The 26,478-nt window shown below is 40.4% G+C and overlaps 1 long non-coding RNA gene across 1 annotated transcript in view; it reads left to right on the forward strand.

Moving 5' to 3' along the window:
* LOC143678718 (uncharacterized) overlaps nt 1-26,255 on the forward strand; it is a 43,737-nt gene extending 17,482 nt beyond the window's left edge. Inside the window, exons 3-5 of the long non-coding RNA XR_013173420.1 lie at nt 23,839-24,006; nt 25,334-25,580; nt 25,843-26,255. This is a non-coding gene — a long non-coding RNA (uncharacterized LOC143678718). The remainder of the gene's footprint in view (nt 1-23,838; nt 24,007-25,333; nt 25,581-25,842) is intronic.
* Nucleotides 26,256-26,478: the final 223 nt, after the last annotated feature.

Consider the following 26,478-nt stretch of genomic DNA (forward strand, 5'->3'; position numbering starts at 1 on the left):
TCTTTCTCTTTTAGGATCTTAAATATATCATACCACTGCCTTCTTGCTTCCGTGATGCCAGTTGAGTAGTCTGAACTCAGTCTTATGTAATTACCCTTGTATGTAATAGATTGTTTTTTTCTTGCTCCTTTCAGGATTTTCTGCTTCTCTTGAACATTTGACAGATTGATTAGTATGTGTCTTGGAGAAGGTCTATTTGGATTTATTCTATTTGCAGTTTATTGAGCTTCTTTGACTTGCATATTTATGTCCTTTATAAAAGTTGGGAAGTTTTCCCCCATTATATCCTCAACTACTCTTCCTAACCCTTTTCTTTTCTCCTGGGACACCAATGATTCTTATATTTGTACACTTTGTTTTGTCCATCATTTCCCTGAGATCCAATTTGAATTTTCCATCTTTTTTGCCATTTGCTGTTTTGAGTGTTCTCTAGTTTATCCTGTTCTCTAGTTTGCTTATTCTTTCTTCTGCCTCTTCAAATCTGTTGTGTCTCTAGTGTGCTTTTCATTTGGTCAGCAGAGTCTTTGATCTCTGTGCTATCTGCTATCTTCCTATTTATTCTTTCAGATTCCCCTTTATGCTCTTCTTGTGTCTTCTTGATGTCTTTTATGTCATTAGCCATCCCATTTGTTTTATACTAGAGTTATATGAACATCTTCGATTAATTCCAATACCTCTGTCTCCTCAGGTGTTTTAATTTGGTCATTAGGCTAGGCTATATATGTCTGCATCATGATATGCTTAGTGATCTTCTGTTGTCTTTGTGGCATGTAAATATCTTGATTGGTTTACTTTGGGAGTTGATTTCCTTCTTGTATTTGGAGGATGGATGTGGAGCAGGATGCAGGGCGCAGAGTGGGGCACAACTGTGCAGTCATGCATTGCAGCACGGGTATAGGTGCAGGTTGGGGATGCTAAGCTGGTACCTGTGAGCATAGGTACCCGGCGGTGGGGGAGGATAGATATGGCTGTGCGGGTGCACCAGTCGGGGGAGGAGGGAGGACGGGGCCCTGGTGTGCATTCGCGGAGCTGAGGACATCGGGTTGTTGTTGTGCCTATGTGGGCCTGGGGTGGATATGACCCAGCTGCGCAGGTCAGCGCTTTTCCAGAGCTGGGAGCCGTGACTGGACACATTGAGTGTGTGCAGATCTGGAAAGGCTGTAAATTGATGTCCATGTGCACAAAGCTGGGAGGCAGAAGGGGGTTTGCATGACTGTATGGGCTGCGGGCAGGTATAGCTGGGTATGGAGGTAAGCACCCCCAGCCTTTCTCCGCTGGCCACTGCCTGCACGGGGTAGGGAGGTGGAGGTAGTGCTCAGGAGGGCAGGGCGGGACTGCACTCCTGCAGAAGGTGGTTTGAGCTGGGGCAGGTGCTTGGGTGGGGTGTGGGCCAGGTGTGTGCATGGTGGGGGTGGGCTTGGCAGGACAGGGGTGCTTGGAGCATAGGGAGGGGGTGGGTGAAGGGGTTCAGGTGTGTGGGGTGTGGGGTGTGTGGTGGGTTGTGGGTCACAGGACTGTGCTGGTTAGGGTAGCACGTTCAAGGAACACGGTTGGCTTCCTTCCTGGTCCCCAACCACCCCACGCCCTGTCCGTGCACTCCTGGGGGAGGACTCTGGGCTTCTGTGTTAGGCTTTTTGCACCAGCCGGGCAGTCCAGGTTCTCTGCTTCTCAGTTCCTCAGCTTTTGCAGCCAGGGCTGCCCTCTCTGATGCCCAAGGTTATCCCAGGTCACTTCACCCTGGGAGTCACACCACCCCGAACCCCCGTCCCTTCTCTAGCTGTTCCTTGGGGCAGGGGTGAACTCGACCTGTCTTATCTCTGCCATCTCCACAGAACTCCCACACTTTTTTTAATGCTATTTTATTGAGACATATATTCATATACCATAAAATCATCCAAATTGTAGTCAGTGGTTCATGGTATCATCAAACATCTATACATTCATCATCACAATCAGTTTTGAACATTTTTATTACTCAAAAAAAATAAGAATAAAAGTACAAATAGAAATAAAAAAGAACACCCAAAACATCCTGTATCCCCCTTCCTGCTATTATTTTTTGCTTTCTTTTTTTTTCTTACTTATTTCTATATACTAGATAAAGGAAGTGCAGCCATAAGGCTTTCACAATCACATGGTCACACCTTAACATGACATAGTTACTCAGTCATCAGCAGTTCCTGGTATTTCCCTGTAGCTACTCCAGTACACCAAATACTGAAAATATATATCTATATATTGCATAAAAATAACCTCCAAAATGACCTCTCTACTCTATTTGAAATCTCTCGGTCACTGAAACTTTATTTTGTTTCATTTCTCTTCCCTCTTTTGGTCAAGAAGTCTTTCTCAACCCTATAATGACAGGGCCAGGCTCATGTCAAGGGTCGTGTGCCATGTTGCCAGGGAGATTTACACCCCTGGGTGTCATGTTCCATGTAGGGGAGAGGGCAGTGAGCTGGTACCACGCTGTATTGATTACTGTAGCTTCATAATAAGTTTGAAATTGAGAAATGTTGCGATACTCCAACTTTGTTATTCTTGTTCTAGATTGTTTTGACTATTTAAGGCCCCTTGCTCTTCCATATGGATTTGTAGATTGACTTTTCCATTTCTGCAAAGAGGGCTGTTGGAATTTTCATTGGGATTCATTGAATTTTTAAATAAATTGTGTAGTATTAGCATCTTAACAATTCTAAGTCTTCCAACCCATGAACATGGTATATCTTTCCATTTTTTTTTAGGTCATTTTAAATTTATTTCAACAATGATTTGTGATTTGTCATGTACAAGTCCTTTACCTCCTTGGTTAAATTTATTCCTACATATTTCATTCATTTAATTGCTATGGTAAATGGAATTGTTTTCTTGACCCTTTTTTGCTTTGCTCATTGTTGGTATATAGAAATACCACTAATTTTTGTGTGTTAATATTGTACCTTGGAACTTGTTGAATTAATTTATTAGCATTTTTTTCCTTGTAGAATCTTTGGATTTTTCTATATGTAAGATCATATCACCTGCATATAGAGAAAGTTTTACTTCCTCCTTTACATTTGGGTGCCTTTTATTTCTTTTTCTTGTTTAATTGCTCTGTTTAGAACTTCCAGAACAATACTGAAAAGCAATTTTGAAAGCAGGCTTCCTTATCTTTTTTACGGACCTCAGGGGCAAAGCTTCCATTCTTCACTACTGAGTATGATGTTAGCTGCGGGATTTTCATAAATGGTCTTTATTGTGTTGAGGATGTTTCCTTTATTTTTTATCAAAAAGTGGTGCTGCTAGGATAACTTTCCAGCAACCTACAACCTCCAGATTGGTCCCTGAACCAGATAAGTCCTGAAATGCAGAGGGGCCATCCCTTCCAGAACATCAACTAGTTCCATCCCCCTATCCCATATTATCAACAGCCTCTTCCAACATGAAAAAGTTAGAATGGGCATAGCCCAAATACCCCTAAAGAATGGGAGAAAGATCAAAAGTGATGATGGAGTTATACAGAGAAGGTAGGGTTTAACAAGGAGTATAAGTGCTGAATCAGTATATTGATATTTCTTTTAGTCTCCAGAATTCTTCAAAAAAGTTTCCAATTCTTAAAAATAAAAAAAAAATGAAGAGTTTTTTGCTCTACTTAGAGTGGCTAGAAGTAAAAACCTAAAATTGTGGAATTATAGCCTATACCAAACTTTTAAATCCATTCTACAACAAATTGTTGTGATGTACTTTGAAATTCATTGTTTGTTTGTATATATGTTATTTTTCACAAGAAAGAAAAAAAAGAAAAAGAGGAGTATAACAGAGATGATAGGATTTAACAAACAAGTATGACTGCTTAATCATTGTATTGATGTTTTGTTTGGTCTCCAGTGTCCTGTAGCAGCCAGAAGAAAAACAAAAAATTGTGAAATGTAACCCACACCAGACTTTAAAATCTGTCCTACAACTCCTTGTCAAAATGCAGTTGGAAATTTTTTGCTTTATTGCATTAAATTTCACGATAAAAAAAAGTTAAATAAGAACAAAAAAAAGTGGTGCTGGATTTTGTCAAATGCCTTTTCTGTATCAACTGAGATGATCAGGAGGCTTTTCCTTTGGTCTATGGATGTATATATAATATATATTTATATTGCATGAATGGATTTTCTTATGAGAACCATCCTTACTTTACTGGGATATGTCCCATTTGATCATGGTATATAATTCTTTTGATGTGCTGTTGGATTCAGTTTGCTAGTATTTTGTTTGAGAATTTTTGCATCTATATTCTGTAATTTTCTTTTCTTGCCTTATCTTTATCTGTCTTTTATGAGGGTGGTGCTAGCCTCATAGATGAGTTAGGGAGTGTTCCTTCTCTTCAGTGTTGTCTTTTTTTTTAAGAATTGGGAAGGATTGGAATTAATTGTTCATTGAATGTTTGATACAATTCATAAATGAGGCCTCTTATCCTGTGCTTTTCTTTGTTGGGAGATTTTGGTTACTGAGTCAATCTCTTTACTGCTATTGTCTATTTTGATCTATTTTTTCTTGAGTCAGATTAGGTCATTTGTTTCTAGGAATTTGTCCATCTCCTCTAGGTTATATAACTTGCTGGCATATAATTGTTGATAGTATCCTCTGATAATCCTTTGTATTTCTGTGGGGTCAGTAATAATGCCCCCCTTTTCATTTCTGATTGTTGTAATTTTTATCCTTTCTCCTTTTATCTTTATCAGTCTAGCTAAAGATTTGTAATTTTATTGATATTTTCAAAGAACCAACTTCTGAATTTGTTGACTCTATTGATTTTCTGTTGTCTATTTCCTTTATCTGTGCTCTAACTTTTATTTCCTTTCTACTGCTCAGTTTTAGTTTGCTCTTCTCAGTCTATTTCCTCCAGGTGTAAGGTTTGTTTACCGAAATGAGGGTTTTTTTCTTTTTTAAGTATGAGAGTTTTAAGTTATGTTTACCGAAATGAGGGTTTTTTTCTTTTTTAAGTTCTAAGTAAGCACTTAGAACTATACATTTCCCTCTCAGCACTGCCTTTGTTGCATCCCACAAATTTGCTATGTAGAGTTTTCATCTCAAGATATTTCTTAATTTCCCTGTGATTTCTTCTTTGACCCATTTGTTGTTTAAAATTGTATTTTTAATTTCCACGTATCTGTGAACTTTCCAGTTCTCCATCTGTTACTGATTTATGGTTTTATTCCATCGTGGTCATCAATCTTTTAAAGTTTATTGATACTTGTTTTGTGATCTACTACGTGGTCTATGTTAGAGAATGGTCTATTTGCACTTGAGGAGCGTTTGTATCTGCCACTGTTGTATGAAATGTTCTACACATGTCTGTTAGGTCTAGTTGGTTTATAGTATTGTTCAAGTCCTCTACTTTGTGATCTGTTGTCTAGATGTTCTATCCATTGTTGAACGTTGTGTATTGAGGTCTCCTTAATGTAGAACTGTTTACTTCTCCCTTCAAATCTGCAGTGTTTGCTCCATATATTTTAGAGTTCTGTGGTCAGGTGCATATATGTTTATAATTGTTATATCTTTATGATGAATTAATCCTTTCATCAATATACAATGCCCTTCTTTTCCCCTTTTGACTATTTTAAATTAAAGTCTGTTTTATCTCACGTTAGAATAGCAACCAGTCTCTTTTGGCTACCATTTGCATGGATATTTCTCCCTATCCTTTCATTTTCAGTGTACTCGTGTGTTTGAATTTAGATGAATCTCTTGTAAATAGAATATATTGGACAGGCTTTTTTAGGCATTCTTCTGAAATCTGCCTTTTGATTAAAGAGTTTAACCCATTAACTTTTTTTGTAATTCAAGAATTTATTGTCATACATGTAAAACATACTGCTAATTGCATTAGCAGAAGACCAATATAAAAGCACTTCACAATTCTGCAGCTATCAATTTTAACAGTTTTGTTCTAGTGGTTCAAAGGACCGACACTGTGTTCTTGCCAATGTGTACAGGCATTAGCGCTAAGTTGACCTAACCTCACAAGCCCCAAAAAACATTCTTAGGAGCAGAAACAGAAGAAGCCTGTGTCCATGAGGGCGAGGTAAGGGAAGGCGAGGTAAAGATTAGTCAAATTACAGTGTTGGTCCGCTGGCAAGACAGTGGTGTTAAGAAGGGTCAGAGTTTAAGAATATCTAAAATAGAGGGAGGTGGGCAGAGCACTGCACTGTTGGCTTCATCCAGCGCCGTCCCGAGGACCGACCTCCTTCCCGCGACTAAACCCTGGGACAGGTGATGGGCGTTGGCTTCTTCTCCTTCAGTCTCTCACTTGTCTTTCTCATCCCTGAGATCAAGATTAGCTCCCACTAGGATGATGGGAGTGTTGGGACAGTGGTGGCGCACCTCAGAATACCACTTTCCACGAACATGTTCAAATAATGCAGGACTCAGGAGGGAAACACATACATCTGTTAGCGGACAGGAGAGAGGTATAATCCCTCATAATCTTCTTGTCCAGCTGTGTCCCGCAAACCCGGATTCACGGGTTTTCCATCCGCTGTAACATTAGCAGAATAGTTGTCAGCACAGGACGATACCCTCTCCAGGAACTGCGTTGGTGGGTAACTGATCAGGAGGCAAGTTTATGTAGCGCCGTCTCCCCCACCCACCATTGGCGGCATCTGGGCGCGGGGCTTGGGGCCGCTGTCCACTCCCCGGGCCCTCAGCGCCCTGGCAGCCGAAGTCCAGCAGCGGCCACCACCCAAAGCTGGTGGAAAAGGGCAGAGAAATGGGAAATGCCCCCTTGACACTTCAGGTCACAAGGGATCATTCAGGACTCACTTCTGCCAGTTTGCTGGCTGGGTTTTGAAAGTCCTGTGTGTTTTGTCCCTCACAGCTTCCATTACCTTCCTCTTGTATCATTTAGAATCCCTTCTCATTTCTTTCTGTATCTATTTTTCAGATATTTTATTTGTGGTTACTATTGGGATTTAAATTTCACAGCAGTGAAATTATATTAAATTATAGAGCAGTCTTGTTTGATTTAATGCTGAGTGATTTTGATAATATACACAAACTATGTCCCTGTACCTCCCCACTCCTCCGCCTTTTGTTGTTTTTGTCACAGTTACATCTTTATACACTGAGTGTCCAAAACCATAGAATTATCATTACTTGTTATTCTTTTGCATTTTAGGTCCTGTAAGAAAACCTAAAATACATTAAATATATATTGGTATATATTAACTAACATTTATATTTACCCTATGATTATTTTTACTGGAGATATTCATTCATATGCTATTGATCTACTGTCCAGTGAATGAAGAACACCCTTTAGCATTTCTTGTCAAGCCAATCTAGTGCTGATGAATTCCCTCTGCCTTTGTTTATCTGGGAATGTCTTCATTTCACCCTCATTTTTAAAAGCAGTTTTGCCAGTAATTCTTGGTTGTGATTTTTTTTTCTCTCAGCACTTTAAGTGTCTTCTTTCCTTCATGGTTTCTAATGAAACACTGGCGCTTAATCTCATTGAGGCTCCCTTTTACATGATACTTTTCTTTTCTCCTGTGGCATTCAACAGTGTGATTATAATGTGTCTTGGTGTGGGTATCTTTGAGATTTTTTTGTTTTAAGTTCTTTGAGCTACTTGGTTTTGTATATTACTGTCTTTCATTACATTTGGGAAGTTATTTCTTCAAATATTCTTTTTTCCCCTTTCTCTCCTTCTTTTCCTGTGGGACTCCCATAAAGTTGCTTGGTGGTGTCCCATAGGTCTGTTAGACTGTTCAATTTTATTCATTCCTTTTTCCTTTCTGCTTCTCAGACTGAATAATTTCAACCATTTTATTTTCTAGTTCACTGATGCTTTCTTCAGCCAGCTCCAATCTGCTGTTGCGCCCCTCGGGGGAATTTTTTATTTACTTACTGGGGTCTTTCGCTCCAGTATTTCTGTTTGGTTTCTCTTTATGATTTTTATCTCTTTATTGAAATTCTCTTTTCATTCATCTATTGTTTTCCTGATTTCCTTTTATTCTTTGTGTTCTCCTTCAGCTCTTTGAGCATATCTAAGACAATTTTTTTAAGTATTTGACTGGCATGTCCAAAGTCTGGACTTTTTCACTGATGGTTTTTATGCTTTATCATGCTCCTTTGCATGGGCTATTGTTTCTTTCTTTTCATACTTTGTAAATTTTTGTTTCACATGGGATATTTTGCTATATTATCTCTAGAATTTAGTCCCTAATTTGTCTGTACCTTAAGCTTATTTCCAGCTTATGATGGCTGAGATTTCCTTCAATGCCAAGAAGTATCAAAAGAAAATAAAAGAACTTTCCCTGTTTTGTAGATTGGCCTGTGAAAATGCTCACCTTCAGAGCTTAGCCAATCTAATATTGGTTCTAAAGCACAGGTGAAAGGATCCTCCTGGAATTTCTGAGCGTGGGCCCTGTCTTGAGCATGCATGCATGCATAGCCTTTGGAATTCTCCCATTTACGTGGATCCAAATTTTCCCCTTTTACCTAGGAAATAGCCTTTCCTCCCAATTTCAGTTACATATTGTATGTATTAAAGCCAGCAATCTTTTTTCCCGAAACAATTGCAATTTGATTGCCTTCTTACAATGTATAGTTGCTCTGCAGGCCACTTTTAGATAATATGTAAATTCCGGGATGACAAGCCTGTAATTAGTGTCCTGTTTCAGTTCTTCAGGCTGCCACAAAACTGGCACAAATATGCATGCACTCTAGTATGTGCATGTGTTAGTCAGGGTTCTCTGGAGGAACAGGACCAATGGGAGAGATCTGTAAATATGAGATTTTATAACAGGGTCTCACACAACTGTGGAGGAGCACAAGTCCAAGTTCCCTATGCTAGGCTGCAAGCTGGTGACATTGAAGAAGGTTTTGGATGAATTCCCCATGAGAGGTTGGAGGGCTGAAGTAGAGATGATGATTCTCTCTTCTGACTGCTGAAGTCATCACTTCTTTTAAAGCCTTCAACTGATTAAATTAAAAATTTCTTGTTGCTGAAGACACGCTCCTTAGTTGATTGTAGTTGTAATGGTCATAGATGCAATCGACTTACTGATGATTTAAGTCTGCAAAATGTCCTCATAGTAATGGTTAGGCCAGTACCTGCTTGACCAGACACTGGGCACCATTGTTGACACATAAACCTAACGATCACAATGCATAAGGGTTATTCTGCACTTGTTAGAACCAGGAAGTTGGGACAGCTCTGTGTCAAGTTGGGAAGGGAGTAAAGGAGGGGCCAGCAAAGGCACCATAAGGTTCCAAGTTTTCCCTACTGTTTTTAACTTGCCTTTTTCTTGGTTTAACACTCTCACTTGGTTTATAGTTCTCCAGTAATTGCTGCCTTTTAATTCTTTTCTGGACTCTGAAAAAGATAACTCTGCCCATTTTGCTTGGTGTTTAAAATTTCTGTGGAGGCACAGAATCCTGGAATGTCTCACTCTGCCATCTTGGTGACATCCCCAATCAATTCCCCTGTGTGTAACTGATCTCCTATCACTGCCACCACCATCACCCCTGCACCAATGCCCTCATCATCTTGCCCAGGCTTCAGTATCCGAACTGTGCCAGTGCTGTGCTGCCCCACCCATGAGCAAACCCCTGAGCCCACTTTGTCTTCAGCACCGTGCGGTAGGCCATTTCTCTGGGTGCACACCCTCTGATCCTCCTCTGGCTCCAGCACCCCGTCCCAGACCACCACCTCTACAGCCTCCCTGCTTACATGTCCTCATATCCCATTGTTCTAGTTTGCTAGCTGCTAGAATGCAGTATACCCGAAATGGAATGGCTTTTAAAAGGGGGGATTTAATGAGTTGCTAGTGTATAGTTCTAAGGCCAAGAAAATGTCCAATCAAAACAAGTCTATAGAAATGTCCAATCAAAGGTATCCAGGGAAAGACACCTTAGTTCAAGAGGGCTGATGAGGCGGGCCGCGGTGGCTCAGCGGGCAAAGTGCTTGCCTGCTATGCCGGAGGACCTCGGTTCGATTCCCGGCCCCAGCCCATGTAACAAACAAACAAAATACAATAAAACAAGAAAATGTTTAAAGATGTTTCCCTTTCTTCCTCCCTTCCTTCCTTCTATCCTTCCTTCCTTCTCTCTGTCTTTCCTTCCCTTCCTCCCTCTTTAAAAAAAAAAAAAAAAAAAAAAAAAAAAGAGGGCTGATGAAGTTCAGGGTCTCTCTCATCTGGAAGGGCACGTGGCAAACAGTCAGTTTCCCTCTCATCTGGAAGGGCACGTGGCGAGCACAGTAGTCATCTGCTACTTTCTCTCCTGGCTTCCTGTTTCATGAAGCTCCCTGGGAGGTGTTTCCCTTCTTCATCTCCAAAGGTCACTGGCTTGTGGGCTTTCTGTGTCTCGAGGCTATGTCGTTCTGCTCTGCTCTCTCTGAATCTTCATTCTCCAAAATGTTTCCTCTTTTATAGACTCCAATAAACCAATCAAGACCCACCCAAATGGGTGGAGACATGTCATCACCTAATCCAATTTAACAACCACTCTTGACTAAATCACATCATCCAGGGAGATGATCTGATTGTAGTTTCAAATATACAGTATTGAATAAGGATTATTCTACCTTTATGAAATGGGATTTTGATTAAAACATGGCTTTTCTAGGGGGCATACATCCTTTCAAACCAGCACACCCATGCTGGGCCATGCCCCATCTTTGCTTTGAACTGATGCCTGCCTGGCTTGGCTCCACCTAATGGCTTTTACGATATGATATGAGATGTCATGATCATAATGAGATATGATAATAATGTCAGTATAAAATGCTTCATGAATTCACACTACTTCCACTGCAGATAAAGCACAAGGCTTTTACTTAACCTTGTATATATTATATTCTCTTTTCTACCACAATAAGTAGAGAATTTGGTTTTTCAAAGGCTTAGGGATTACTGGATTAAAATATCCCATAATTCTTCATTTACTTTATCCCAAATTGTACACAGAGTGATCTCAGAATAACAATATTAATACTACCACTAATATCACTTCTGCTCGGGACCAGACCAAGTTTGTGCAGAGTGCAGGCTGGTGCTGCCACAAGACCAAAAACATGCCAGGCACAGAAGTAGACGTGTATTTATTGGGACGTAACGAACAGAAGGGGTTCTCTGGTGGCAGCCAGTCCCGAGAGATAGTTCTCCCTAAGGAATAGGAATACAGGGGTAATATGCATATGATTTTAGAACAGAGACATTCCATGCAATATCAGGACATCCAGTTCCAATTATAATCATTAAAGGGGCTTAAAACCTGATGTTTTACATCTCCCCTGTCCTCCCTCAGACGCTGCCACCAGGCAGGACTTTGAGCTGTGGGTGGTTTGTCCCCAGCTGCTTTACTTTGAGTGTCTTAAGGATTCCTTGTCACCTGGTTTTATGGTTGCTGGAACTGCTGTTCATACGACTTTGTTTTTTGGTCTTGTGGCAGCACCAGCCTGCACTCTGCACAAACTTTTTTTTTTTTTCCTGAGAAGATTTGGGAAGATTCTAAAACATGCTGCCACCACCATCCTAGAATCCTGTGGCTCGTTTTCCTACTGTACAAATACAAAACTATACACAGGAGGAAAACTTGTCCATTAGCACATTTCACTGTGTAAAATTATACCTCAATAAAGTTTATCTTAAATGTTAAAGGTAAAGCCAGTCTCAGCCCCACTATAAAGAGATGACTGTTCTTAGCAGTTAGATGTAGTTTATCCCACGGTGCCCTCAGTGACTGTGATTTTTTTCCTTCTGAATACTGTTTATTTCTTCATTTCAGAGAAATATTTTACTGCAGGATAAAACACAAGTCCAACAACCCAAATGTGTTTTTCAAGAAGTTAGTTAGTCCCTTTTGCAATCCCACTGGACTCAGGTAAACAGTTAGTGGTTTAGGTGTATCCTTCCATCCCTTTCTCTATATTTATACAAACATAGAAATTTCCTTTTTATGAAAGTAGCATTGTATTATACGCATTTCTCAGGAGTGGCCTTTTTTTGATATAACAGCATCCCTGCAGATCAATTATTTTTTTTAATAATTTCCTTTTGAAAGTTTTTTTTTTAACACGCAAATTGCTGCAACAAATTCTTAAACTTTTATGGTTATCTTGTGGTGTTTTTGTTCCTATAGAATTGATTTCCAAAAACAGAATTTCTGATTCTAAAGATGTGTACTTTTTAAATACTTCTTTATAGCTGAATCACACATACATAAAAGTACACAAATCTTAGATGCACAACTTAAGTATTTCTATTATTTTACAAAAATTTCTATCAGTCAGTAACAAGAAGATTGGCAATGTATAGCCTCTGAGATTACTGTTCTTTTCCCAGTTCTTAACAAGAAGTGTAGGGTCAAATTCTCATATAAAAATAAAGCAACAACAACAAAAAGATATTCTGGAATCAGTGGTGATAGTTACAAAACTCCAGGTTTATACTAGAAACCACTGAATTGCACACCTAGCAGAAGAAATGACTCGGTCTTCTGTTATTGTAGATCTTTTTTTTTTTCTTTTTTTGAACTTCAAATAAACAGAATCATGACGTATATACTCTATTGTGTCTGGCTTCTTTTGCTCAACATTAGCTCTTTGAGAATGATTCATGTTGCATGTAATGGAAGGCATTTTGTTACTTTAGTAGATGCTGACATGATTTTTCGAAAAGATTATATCTAATTTATACTTTCATAAATGGTGTATGACTGTCTATGAGAGCGTCCAATTTCCCCACACCCTCAAACCTTTGGATGTTATCAGCTTTCACTTTTTGCCAATCTGATAGTGAAAAATACCTCTTTATTATTTTAATTTTTATATTGCGGACAAAGAGTGACATATTTAAATCGCCACTTCATAATCTATGCACATTTTTTGGTTTTACTTTTAAAAATTTAATTCTTTATTTGCTGTGTTTCATCTTTGAATATATATATATGAGTAGTGGATCTAACTTAATTTTCTTCCAATACCTCATATTAACTAAACCATCCTTTTCATTCATCCATTCTACAAAGTTTCCATACACTAGGATAACTTTCCAAAACCTACAAACTCCATATGAGTCCCTGGGCCAGATAAGTCCTGAAATGCAAAGAGGCAGTCCCTCCAGAATATCAGCTAGTTCCATCCCACATCCCATACCACCGACAGCCCCTTCCAACATGAAAAGTTAGAATAGGCATAGCCCAAATATCCCTAAAGAGTGAGAGAAAGATCGAAGGTGATGGTGAAGTTATACAGAGAAAGTCAGATTTAACAAATGAGTATGATTGCTGAATCATGATATTTCTATTTCTTTTAGCCTCCAGTACCTTAGAGCAGTTAGAAATAAAAAGCTAAAATTGTGGACTTGTAACCCATGCCAAACTCTGAAATCTGTTCTAAACTAATTGTTCCAATGTACTGTGAAATTTATTGCTTTTATATATATATGTATATATAAATAAGAGAAGGAGCAGTTTAACAGAGAAGAAAAAAATAACAAATGAGTATGACTGCTGAATCATTATGTTGATATTTCTGTTGGTCTCCAATGTCTTAGAGCAGCTACGAGAAAAAATGAAAAATCGTGGAACTGTAACACATATCAAACTTTAAAATCTATTCTGTAACTACTTTTTAAAGTGTAATTGGAAATTTATTGCTTTTTTGTGTATATGGTCTATTTCACAATAAAAGAATTTAAAAAGTAATAATAATAGAAGATCAATAAGGAAATAAAAGAGTTGAAGAATACTCTAAACCAACTAGACCTAACAGACAAATATAGAACACTTCACCCAACACCAACAGAACATACATTCTTTTCTAGTGCACATGGATCACTCTCCAAGATGGACAACATCTTAGTTCAAAACAAGTCTCAATAAATTTAAAAAGATTAAAATCAAACAATATGTCTTCTCTATCTACAATAGAATGAAGCTAGAAATCAATAACAGAGGGAGAAATTGAAAATTCACAGGTATCTTCAAATTAAATAATATACTCTTTTTTTACTTACCTTTTTTATTTTGGGGGTGGGGTGCATGGGTCAGGAATTGAACCCAGGTCTCCTATATGGCAGGCAAGTGTTCTACCACCGAACCACCCATGCACCCTCCAAAAAATATACTCTTGAATAACTGGTGGGTTAAAGAAGAAATCACAAGGGAAATTAGGAAATATCTTGCAGTGAATGAAAATGAAAATACAACATAACAAAATTTGTAGGATACAGCAGGTCTGTACTGAAAGTGAAATTTATAGTTCTTAATGCTTACCTTAAGAAAGAAAGATATTGGGCCATGCAATGGTGGCTCATTGGCAGAATTTTCATCTGCCACGCTGGAGACCCGGGTTCGATTCCCAGAGCCTGCCCATGCCAAAAAAAAAAAAAAGATCTCAAATTAGAGACCTTACCTCACAATTGGATGATCTAGGAAAAGAAGAACAAACTAAGCCCAAAGCAAAAGAAGGAAGGAAATAACAAAAATTAGAGCAGAGATAAATGAAACAGAGAATTAAAAAAACAATTGAGAAAATAAACAAAACCAGAAGTTGGTTCTTTGACAAGATCAGTAGAATTGACAAACCTTGGTTAGACTGAGGAGGAAAAAAGAGAAAGGATAAATAAAACTAAAATCAGAAATGAAAAGGGAAGCGTTATTACCGACCCCACAGAAATGAAAAGGACTATAGCAGTATATTATGAACAACTGTACACCAACAAATTAGATAACCTCAGTGAAATGGGCAAATTCCTAGAAACACACAAACTACCAACACTGACTCAAGAAGAAATGGAAGATCTCAACAAACCAATAACTAAAAAAGAGATTGAATTAGTAACCAAAATCCTCCCAGCAAGGAAAAGCCCAGGATCAGATGACTTACAGGAGAATTTTAACAAACATTCCAAGAAATCACACCAATCCTATTCAAATTCTCCCAGAAAACTGAAGATAATGGAACACTTCCTAACTCATTGTATGAGGCCACAATGACTGTCTTACCAAAGCCAGATAAAAATACTACAAGAAAAGAAAATTACAGACCAATATCTCTTAAGAACATAGATGCAAAAATCTTCAACAAAATATTAGCAAACCAAATCCAACAGCACAACAAATGAATTATGCACCACGGTCAAATGGGATTTATCCCAGATATACAGGGTGGTTCAACATGAGAAAATCAATTAATGTAATAAACCACATTAACAGAATGAAGAAAAAAAATGCATGGTCATATCAATCGATACAGAAAAGGCATTTGACAAAATCCAGCATCTCTTCTTGAAAAAAACACTTAGAAACCTAGGAATATTAGGAAACTTTCTCAACATATAAAAGGACATATGAGAAAAACCCGCAGCTAACATCATACTTAATGGTGAAAGACTGAAAGCTTTCCCTCTAAGATCAGAAACAAGATAAAGATGCCCACTGTCACCAGTAAAACATTGTACTGGATGTTCTATTTAGAGTAATTAGGCAAGATAAAAGATAAAAAGCATACAGATTGGAAAGGAAGAAGTAAAAACTTTCCCTATTTGCAGATGATATAGTCCAATATACAGAAAATCTTGAAAAAAATCCACAATAAACCTGTTGGGCTAACAAATAACTTCAGCAAAGTGCTGGGATACAAGACCATCACCCAAAAAATCAGTCATATTTCTATACACAATGAGTCAGTGGAAGAAGAAATCAAGAAAGAAAATCCATTTACAATAGCAACATAAAGAATCAAATATCTAGGAATAAATCTAACCAAGGATGTAAAGGACTTGTACACAGAAAATTATAAAACATTACTAAAAGAAATCAGAGAAAACTTAAATAAATGGAAGGACATTTCGTGTTCATGGAGTAGAAGACTAAATATTGTTGATATCAGTTCTCCCCAAAGCAATTTACAGATTCAATGCAATCCTAATGAAAATTTCAACAGCTTTCTTTGCAGAAATGAAAAAACCAATTATCAAATTTATATGGAAGAGTAAGGAGCCCTGAATAGCCAAAGCCATCTTGAAAAAGAATGACATTGAAGGATTCACACTTCCCAATCTTACTATTTATTACAAATAAGTATCAAAACAGCATAGTAATGGCACAAAAACAGACATATAGACAAATGGAACCAAATTGAGAGTTGGGAAATGAGTCCTCAACATTTATGGCCGCATAATTTTTGACAAGGAGGCAAAGACCACTTAATGGGGAAAGAATAGTAAAAAGAATTGTCTAGTCAACAAATGATGCTGGGAAAACTCGATGTCTATATGCAAAAGAAGGAAGGTGGACTCTCCCTCCGCCTATATACAAAAATCCAGTCAAAATGGGTCAAAGACCTAAATATAAGAACTAGAACTATAAGACTCCTAAAATGAAACATGGAGAAACATCTTCAGGACCTTGTGTGAGGCAATGGTTTCTTAGACTTTACACCAAAGTAAAAGCATCAGAAGAAAAAATAAATAGATGGGGCCTCATCAACATTAAAAACTTTTGTGCCTCAAAGGACTTTCTCATGAAAGTAAAATGACAACCTACCCAATGGAAGAAAATATTTGGAAACCACATATCCGAAAATGTTTGATATCCAAAATATACAAAGAAATCCTACAGCTCAACAACAAAAGACAAACACCTAATTTTTAAAACTAGCAAAAGACTTGAATAGACATCTCTCCAAAGGAAAAACACTAATGGTCAAAAAGCATATGAAAAGATGCTCAACATCATTATCCATTAGGGAAATGCAAATCAAAACCACAATGAGATATCATTTTACACCCTGCCCCCAGGATGGCTATTATTTTAAAAACAGAAGTGAAAAAAAATGACAAATATTGGAGAGGATGTGGAGAAATAGAAACATTCATTCATTGTTGATCAGGATGTAAAATGGTGTGGCTGCTGTATAAGACAGTTTGGTGGTTCCTCAGAAAGTTAAATATAATCACCTCACTTCTCCGTATATTCCCAAAAGAGCCGAAACCAGGGACTTGAGCAGAGATTTTCATACTGATGTTCATAGCAGCACTATCACAATCACCAAGAGATGGAAGCAACCCAAGTGTATCCATCAACAAATGAATAGATAAACAAATGTGTAGTATATACACACAATGGGATATAATATATTTGGCCATAAAAAGGAGTGGCGCTCTGATACGTGTGACAACACGAATGAACCTTGAATACATTGAGTGAAATAAGCCAAACACAAGAGAACAAATGTTATATGATCTCACTGATAAGAAATAGCTATCAGCGAACTCAAAGAGTCAGAAACTACAATATCGATTCCAGGGGATAGGGTGTGAGTTGAGAATAGGGAGTTAGTGCTTAAATTGTACAGTTTCTATTTGGGATGATGGAAAAGTTTTAGTAATGGATGGTGGTGATGGTAGCACAACCTTGTGAATGTAATTAATAGTACTGAATTATAGATTTGGACGAGGTTAAAGGGGGAATTTTTAGGTTGTGTATATATATTACTGGAATAAAAACTGAAAAAAATTCATGGGACTGTACAACCCAAACAGTGAACCCTAAGGTAAACCACAAGCTATGCTTAATAGTACCATTGTAAAAGAATGTCCTTTCATCAATAATAACAAAGGTACAGCACTAATGCAAGGTCTTAATAACAGGGTGGTATATGGGAACCCTATATTTTATGCATGATTTTTCTGTAAATGCACAACTTCTCTAATTAAAAAAAAGTGACCTCAGAGGAAGCTGATATATTGAAGGGAACAGGGGAAAGTGCAACCCTCCTCCTTTCATGTTTAGAACGAGCCCTTTAAAAATGCAAGTTCAGAGAACTTGTCTCTGCAGCCACATTAATTTCTTCTGATGTCTTCATGTCTTCATTCTCACTGAAATAATTTATAGTCTAACTGTCAGAATTTTTTTCGGTGTCTATTCTTCCCTCCTAATTTGCCCTCTTTCGTAGGGTCCCTACAGTGGGGACTTTACTCTCTATCATCTAAACTTTATGAAGTGTTCCCTGTTCTGGCCTTCCTGGGCTCCACAATTGGTTTTGGAAAACATATCGCAGTTTAATTGTAGAACTAAAAAACTGGACCAATGAATTAACAAATAAACAAAGTAGAAATTATCAAATCAACTCTTTTCTCAAGAAGAAACCTCCACTTGCATTCCCACAGATGTGGACCCATCTGTAAATAGGGCCTCTGAAGCTGTTATTAGTTAGGGTGCAGACCCATATGTGAATAGGAACTCCAAAGAGCCTATTTAGATGAAGCCAAATTGAATCGGGGGGTCCTTAATCCGTATGACGGGGATCTTCTAAAGAGAGGAAATTCAGATGCCATCAGTCAGAAGAAGCCAGAAGGCAACAGAAACCAGAAGAGCAGACACCAGGAGAGAGGGTCTCCGTGAGGATGGAGGGTTGCGAGGGCACTGAAGACGGGAGAGAGCAAGCCCTGCCACTACCTTGATGTTGGACTTTTAGCCTCCAAAACCATGAGACAAAAAATTCCTGTTGTTAAGCCCACCAGTGTGTGGTATTTGTCATAGCAGCCCTGACAAACGGAGACAGGGTCTTTCCAGGCTGTTTTCATCCACTTGCAATCAAAGGGTTTTCTTTTAATGGAATCACATTACCCAAACAATTTGGCAGCCTGTTTTCTCATCTCAGATTTTGGCTCTCCTGTGCCAGCATGTACAGGTCTTCTGTATTTGTTTGAAGTGCCTTATAATATTCCACAGCTCAGATATATCATAACTTACTTAACCATTCTCTTGTTAATGAAGTCTACCCTTTTTAACTATTTCAAATAGTGGTGCAATGAACAGCTATTTTTTTATCTTTATGCACTTGTCCAAATATTTCTATAAAATAGAATCCTTCAAATTTGAATTTGGGGTTAAAAGTGTAACATCTAAAGTTTTAAAGATATCAACCTCCCAAAAAGCATTTCCATGTATACTCCCATTGATAATGTATGAGTACTCTTCTCTCACACCTCTACAACACAGGATATCATCAACCTCTCTGACTTTTGCCAAACTAATACAGCTAACATGTATATACTAGCTTGTGAAAGTTGACTGTGCCAAATTCTGTGTTTAGTAAAATCATGTTGGTAGCTTGAAATCAGCTATGGTGGGAGAATTTACACCACAGAAATTGGCAAGTGCTACAAATTAAACACACATAGAGATATACACAAAACACAGTAAGGAAAGAAATACAGTTAGAAATTATTGTTCTAATTTTTAAAAAAAACTTTTATTTTTAGATAATATAGATTCACAGGCAATTGTAAGAAACAATACGGAGATATCTCAAGTGCCTATTCCCCAATTTTCCCCAATGGTAATACCTTGCAAAACTATAGCACAATATCACAACCAGGATGTTTGATAGTCAAGATAAAGAACATTACCACTGCCGCAATGATCCCTTATGTTGCCGTTTTATAGCCAGACCCATTTCCGTTCGGCCCCCACCCCTCTCTTTAACTCCTGGCAACCACTAATCTATTTTCCCCTCCTATACTTTGGTCATTTAAGAATGTCATATAAATGGAATCATAGAGTATGTAACTTATGGGGATTGGCTTTCTTTCTTCTCTTAGTGTAATTCTCTGGAGATTCATCCCGTTTGTTGCACTTATCAGTAGCTCGTTCCTTTTTTTTATTTTTAAAAAATATTACTGAGTAATGCACCACAGTAGTCATACATTGAAAAACATCTGGGTTGTTTCTTTCCAGTTTTGGGCTATTTATGAAGCCGTTATAAACATTTATATCCAAGCCTTTGTGTGGACTGTTCCCATTTTTGCAACTGATCCTGGGGCCGTAGCTGGGATTTATGACTTTCTTCTTTTATTCCTCTTTCCCTTGCCTTAATAACAGCTCACATTTATATAGTGCATGCCAAAACCTGTTCTAAGACCTTACAAGTACTCACTTAACCATCACAATAGTCATTTGAGATATGAGCTATTATTATGTCCATTTTACAGATGCAGAAACTGAAACACAGTCAGCATATAGAGTTCAGGTGTGTGCCCAGGTAGTCTGACACCAGAGCTCAGTCTCTAAGCCATTCTGTTATACTGCCAGGGCTTAGGATAGTCAGGGTTCTTTTCTTTGTAGAGTGACCCAAGCCTTCATTCCTGGAGGATCTCATCTCTTAGCTCTCTTGCTTCTGCTGTTTTGGTCTTCTGTTAACGGTAACTACTGGACAAGGCATCCCTGGGTATCCCCCTGAATTCCACCATCCTCCTTTCTGTCCCTGTCATGTAACAGCAACCTGATTTCCTCCATATGGTCAGAATTAGTCACTTCAGCTCACATTTTATCCCCTGTTTTTGCCTGTTCATCCAATGGCATAAAGAGCCCAACATAGCTGGGAAGCTGTCTTGGGTTCCTGTTCAATGTTTCTCTTTGTAGAAGCCAATCTCCTTTGGGTATCAAGTCTCCGAACCAGCAGAGCCCAGAGGCATGGACTACAAGCAGGATGTTTGTGAATGGGTTATCAGGTGTGGTAGTAACAGGCACCGTTCCCACTTCTGCCCCATTCATTGTTCCTGGGCCTATCTTGTATTCTGGCTGAGAGAGAAATGGCACCATAGAATGGTTTCTGCAGAAACAGCATTAAACTGCCATCTGCTTGGAACTTCTCTGGTCAGCACACAAACCTTGCAGTTATTGCTGTAACTGAGTCTTCTATACAGCCAGCTGCTTTTGAGAAATAGAAGGCATGATAAGATTCACAGCTCCCATGGGCCTTTATGGAATGGTTAAAAGCCAAATTGTCTGGGTTTGAATACAGGCCTCACCACTCACTTACCTACTGTTGACTTTGGGCGATTTTTATCACTTCTATAGAACTAGGTTTCCTTATTAAAATGGAAATGACAACAGTGTCTACCTCAGTGTGGTTGCCATGGTTCCCGTGGAGATTAAGTCACATGTTAGACATCATCACCAGTCCTTCACTCACCCAGTGAGACCCTTCATCAGAAACCGTGCTGTACGGGACACAGTGGCAGTGAACAGGTTTCCAAGATGTCTACAAAGGATGGTCGCAGGAGATGTATGGGGAGCAGGGAAAGCAAATCCAGATCTAAAAATATGTAATTGTCTTCCAGACAGACAAATTTCTATCCCTCTTCATGTTGGAAGAGATCTCACATGGCCAGGTGGTGGATTGGGCTGGTAGCTTCTGGGGGTTAAGTGGACCTTCAGCCGTGGCCCCAGTGGGGTCTGACCAGATAAGGGAAGGTCCACCCTGTGAAGGCCTGCGCAGCCTCTGCTCTTGCCACCATGGCCACTTTGTGGAGTGGTAGAATGACATCCACAGAGCGGGTTCACCTTGCCTGCCAGGTCGTCGGGAATGGTCTCCGAGGAGAAGGCCTTTTGGTAAGTGACTATACTAAACACAAACCTTCTTATGTTCTGGTCCTTCCAGTGTGGCCTATCTATGAACCTTCCTCCAAGCCAGTCCACCTAGCCAAAGCTCTGGCCCTACAAGGATCACTGTAGACCTCTCTCTCCACAAGGCCACGTGAACAATGACATATGCCACTTGAAATTTTGCCTGGTGGAAGATTTTTCTTCCTCATTAACTTCCAGAGCCACCTCTCTGCAATAAAACAATAATGATAGGGAGCATTTAGCATATGCTGGGTTCTAAGCATGAAGAAATTTTCAAACATTAAAGCCACTTGATATTTAAAGCAACCTACAAAAGTAGGTATTTTTATTATCCCTCTCCTAAAGATGAGAAAACTGAGGTACAGAGAGGTTAAATAACTTGTCCAAGTTTGTACGGCCAGTAACTGGTGGAACCGGAATTTAGACACAGGCGGTCTGGCTCTAGAATTCTTGCTCTTAATCTCTTAATAATAGGCCACTCCTGGCTGGTGATGGTGTATCAATATGTTCTAAAGAGTGGGCAAAGAGCTTAGAGAGGCACCTGGTACAGGAAAAACATTTATAAGTGGTTCATTTTCCTTTCCTTGTCTTTTAGTGCTTAGAACAGTACCAAGAAAATACTAAGCATTTGATAAATAGCAACTGTTGTTATTATTACTTATGTCTTGCCTACTTGCCCAGGTATTTCTATGGGATTGCATCCAGGAATTAGAATTTCTAGGTAAAATAGTATGCACAGTTTAGCTTTTTGTTAAAAAAAAAAAAAAAAAAAGCTCAGTGTTGTCTCTAGAGAAATGGAACCAACAGGAGAGATCTGTAAATACAAGATTTATAAAGATGTCTCACGCAACCAGGGGAATGGAAGAATCCAAAATCTGCAGGGCAGGCTGTGGAGCTGGCAGCTCCAATGAAGGGTCTGAACGAACTCGCCAGGAGAGGCTCGCTGGCAGAAATATAAGTCTCTGTTCTTCCTTCAGTCTCGACTGATTGGATTATCTCGTTGGGGGCACATCTTAAATTGATAGCAGATGTAATCAGCACAGATGCAATCAACTGACCTATGATTTAATACACCAGCCTTCTGGTTTATCACCAGCCACAAAATATCCTCCCAACGATGGTCAGGCCAGTGCTTACCTGACCAGACAGCTGGGTATCGAGTGTGCCCTTTTCTTCATATTCTTACTAACGCTGGATTTTATCTTTTCCATGTTTGTCCCTCCATTGAGCACCAATGTCATTGTGTTCCTTTACTATTTCAATTTTTAAACTGTGTATGTATTTCAAGCTGTAGCGCAGGCTAGAGTGTTTTCCTTTTCAATAACTTTCTTGGATAACTTCTCCTCTGGCCATTGGGGTGGTTGGAGGAAGGAGAGGTGTTCAGCAGGGCAGGGTAGGGGCACATAAGGGGGTTTGGGAGGGTCTTTCTGTCTTCAGGGTGTTCTCAGACCCGGGGCTGATCTACAGAGAGGGGAGCCCTCGGCTGGCGAGACCCTGGCCTGGTAGGTAGGTCAAATCAGGAGGAGGCTTGAGTCACACGGTTGCCTGGTGTCGCGTGGCCCCATGTTTGGTTTCTGTCGGAGCCCAGGGGCTCACAAGAGGCTACTTCTCAAGTGAAGAGCTGCTACTGGCTGAAGTGGGCTGGGGGCCAGCACACCGTTGGGACACGATGGGGACTGTCCTCCCAGGTCGTGCCTGGCTCGGCCTCCCGAAACCGGCCTGTTCTGCCAGGCACCACCGAGTCCCGTGGGCGATGAGGCCCCGGTGGCAGATGTGTTCCAGCTGCTGCAGCAGCCACAGAGAGCCTTTCCGTGTCTCAGCCCTGCTCAGAAGACAGCCCCTTCACGCCCTCGAGTCTCAGCCTCAGCCCTGGCACCACCGACAGCCAGGGTGCCTAAGAGCGCCTGCAACCTTCCCAGCCTCGGCCTCTGCCTCCCCCAGGCCCACTCCCCGCCGAGCCTGCTTCTTCCTGTGGGTCCCCAGTGCACGCCTAGGAGCGCGCTGCATGCCCCGCCACCACAGGGGCGTTGGGGGAAGCCTCCCATGTGGGTGGTGGGCTCTGATCCCCCCAAACATACAGGGGGGTGTTTGTGCTGGCCGGCCTCAAGTACTAAAACACAGTTACAGCTGTCCAATGGGCTGTTGTAAAGGTTACGTGACTCAACACAGCGTGGCCACGGGGTCACGGGGTCACGGTCCAGACTCGGGGCCAGATGCCTGAGTCATGCCTCGGGCCCCGCTACGCGGTAACCCTGTGACATTGCCCAAGGCACGTCCCCATTCTAGGTTGTAACTTCCTCACCTGTAACATGGGCATCATCAGAGAACATACTTCATACGGTTATTGCCAGGATCCGGTAAGGCAGGACGTGGAAAGGGCATAGAGAAAAACCTGTACGTGGTCAATTTTTATGTGGTTCATTTTTCTTTCGTCGTCTGTAGGCGCTTACAACAGTCCCAGAAACACACCCAGCGTTCAGCAAATGACACCCGTTGTTCCTGGTGTGACGGTTATCGGTGTGTTGCCTGCTTGTCTAAGTAGGTCTGTGAGATTACAACCTGGAACTGGAATATCTGCGTAAACTAGCATGCACACTTCAGTGTTGACAGGTATTCACATTTAGCCTTTGTTAATAAGGCGCCAGTTTACACACTCACCAGTTCTGAATGAGTGTGCCTTTCTCTTCATATTCTCACCAACACTGGATTTTAATCTTTTCCGTTTTTGCCCGACCAATAGGCAGCAATGATAATGTGTTCTTTCAATATTTCAACCTTTAAATGTTGCATGTATTTCAAGCTTAATATAAAACTTCAAAACCATGTCATTAATATTTAATATGAATAACAAGAAGTTGATCCCTATAATCCATATTATAGGTGTTCCATGATCTATTTAGCCATTCCCCTATGGATCCTTTCTACCTTTTCAGTATCACAAACAGTGTCCCAATGAATATTCATATGCTTGTGCATTTGTCTATTTCCATAGAGCAAATCAAGAGAAGTGATTTACTCCATGGAGGTAAATGTTCTAAAAATCTTGTTAGGTGTGGCTAAGTTTCCCTCTAACAATACTTCACCATTTATACCCCAGTCAATAGAATATGATGGTGTCCTTTCCCCACACCCCACAACCTTGCATATTATCATTCTTTATATTTTTAAAAATTCCCTTCTCATTGCTGCTGTAACAAGATTTTGTTACATTTGCTTGCATTTATTAGCCATTTATATTCATTTTCATATCCTTGGAATATTTTTCTGGTGTGCTGTTTGTCTTTTCCAGCTGATCTGTTGGAGATCTTTACATATTAGGTGCAGTCATTATTTTTCAGTTTATCCTTTTTTAAGCTTTGACTTCTGAGCAGCCTTTTCATGAACTGGGACCTTTTCATGAACATGAAATCTAGGGCTCCTGTATCCCACAATGTTCACTTCCCATACAGCAGGTTTAGCATCTTTACGGCTGGATGTGATTGTGGGGATGTCAGGGTAGACGGGGTGGAGGGAAGAGTGGGGGGTTCTCTATGGCCAGGGGGGTCTTTCCTCAGGCTTCCATCTGCTTCCATGTATGACTGAGGACGCCTCCCAGGTGCTCTGGACACCTGTCTTTCTGGGACACCGCGGGAAGAGCCTCTTAGTCTCCTACCCAATCTGCACCAGAATTCGAAGGGGAGAAAGAAGGTGCCCTGGGGTCCCTAAGAAAGGAAGGGGTTTCTTCTGCTCTTGCCCAGCCTCAGCAGAGAGCCTGTGACTCAGGGAGAGGACTCTAGGGACTAAAGGTCCTTTCCAGCCCCAAATAGACAGCCTTTTATTTTCCTCTGGATACTTCATTTACAGTTTTGTAACACATCCAAAATAGAAGCTTTATGAGGGGGGTTGATGGTTTAATTTGGGCCATTAACCAAGAATGATGCAATTTTTTTCTTCCCAGGCCCCTTCGCTGAGCGGGTGGAGCCCAGTTAAGGTGGAGACTATCATATAAAAGCCATTTTATGGTCCTCGCTCAGCTCTTTCGGAGCCAGGCCTGGCACAGGACGAGGTGGCGGGCGGGGAGTGTCCCCTTTGCCTGTGTTCCTGTAACTAATGTTGCTGTGACCTGATGCCTAGTTGGACTTAAAACCCACTTCACCTTCTCTTGTTCATTCAACGTGTAACAAGCTACAGAATTTCTGCCTTAGGTAAACCCTTCTTCATTTAAACAGAAACTCAGTCTTCAAGGACCTCCCTCTCTCATCCATAGCTTAAGAGACTCAGACTTATCAACCGATTGAAACATATGGACCCTCTTTAGAGCCTGATACCCATGAATGAAATGATAAAATCTGAGGAGACAAAACTTGGGAAATTTGAACGCTGATTGAACAGTAAAGAATTATTCATTAGTTTAGGTGCAATTATGGTGTTCCGGTTCTAGTTTTGTTTGTTTGTTTTTTCTTCCAGAAATACTTTAATAACAATTGGCCATTTCAAGAAACACCTACTGCATGCCCATCAAATGAAAGAGGAATGTAACCTATGCCAAAGAGTGGCTCCTGGAGGACTTCTCCTTTGTTGTTCAGATTGGCCCCCCTCCCTCCAGGCCCGGCTCTGCAGGCGAGGCCACTCCGCCCCACGGGGGGGACGCCCAGCCCAGCCCCGAGGGACCAGCAGTTCAGCCCTGAGTGATGTCCAGCCTCCGTGAGTCCAGTGCTAGGATGGACTCATATAGGAAGTAGGTCTCCTCTCCAGCTCAGAGGGATAGCCTCATCCATCCAGATAAAGGAAAACGTACTCATCAAGTGTAATTTGGTGGGACACTGGAGGAAGGATAGTTGATAGCCTCCAAAAATTCATCGGGCGCAGGCCGTGGCGGGGAGGGGACCCCACTGCCTCTCCCGCGGCCCCCTGGGGCGGGGGCTTTTGGGGGGGTTTCCCTGGGGGACGGGGACAGGGAGGGGAAAGGGACTTGGGGAGGAGGGGAGGGGGAGAGGGGAGCCAAACCCAGAGAGGGAAAAAAAAGGGGGGGGGATGGGGAAAATCAGAAGGGGAAGAAATAATATAGCGTCTGGGGTGGCTTCAGAAAACCCGGGGTCCAGG

Source organism: Tamandua tetradactyla, chromosome 4 (genome assembly GCF_023851605.1).
Source record: "Tamandua tetradactyla isolate mTamTet1 chromosome 4, mTamTet1.pri, whole genome shotgun sequence".
NCBI classification, from domain to species: Eukaryota; Metazoa; Chordata; class Mammalia; order Pilosa; family Myrmecophagidae; genus Tamandua; species Tamandua tetradactyla.